Genomic DNA, 805 nt, shown 5'->3' with positions numbered 1-805 from the left:
AGGAAAGGAAGCCATAAAGGCGCCCAGTAAAATCTCCCCAAATTACAATGATGGTTCACAGAATACTGTACACTAGAAAGTCCTGCTGAGACACTCCTCGCTCGCTTTGCTACCCCCAGCACCTGGCATAGGTCAGTCACATAGAAGATGCTCAGTAAATAAATAACTGTTAGGTCTGATTAGCTCCTGCTGATCAGAAGCTCTGATGGGCAATTATGTATCTATGATTAATTAAACACGAGAACACAGATTGGTTATTACCTTATAAATACAGTTTGTCTGGAGGGACGATCTTGCCAATGCAAGGGGAGATGGTGCCGGAAAGGTCAATGACGCCCGATTCACCAGCCTCCCCCACGGCGTCGGAGATCAGCAAAGGCAAAGCCAAGTGCGCGAGTCACGGCCCAGCCATGTGGGTGGGGATGGCTGTCCCTGCCACTGTCCTGACTGAGCTCTTCAGCCACAGAACAAGCAGTTCAAAGGGTCCTGGAGTGACTCCGCAGTGCCCTTTGGCAGAGAGGCAAGCAGAGCCCACACCAAGGGCAGACAGTGTGAGGACCTGTGCTCTGGGAAGTGCTCCAAGTAGGAAGTGAAAGGAGATCAAAGCAGGGAACCAGCAAAGCCCACCAACTATCCAATACAAGAGCCATGGGACCGGTGTCCCAGAGCAAGGTCCCAGCACAGCCGCGGAAAAAGTCAGCCTTCATTTAGGCAGGTGCACCGCCCCCCCCACACACACACATTCATTACAGACATACATGCATGCACACATACATACTTTCATAGGCATGCACACCCACATACA

Source organism: Myotis davidii, unplaced genomic scaffold (genome assembly GCF_000327345.1).
Source record: "Myotis davidii unplaced genomic scaffold, ASM32734v1 scaffold243, whole genome shotgun sequence".
Taxonomy (NCBI): domain Eukaryota; kingdom Metazoa; phylum Chordata; class Mammalia; order Chiroptera; family Vespertilionidae; genus Myotis; species Myotis davidii.
This window is presented reverse-complemented; position numbering follows the sequence as displayed.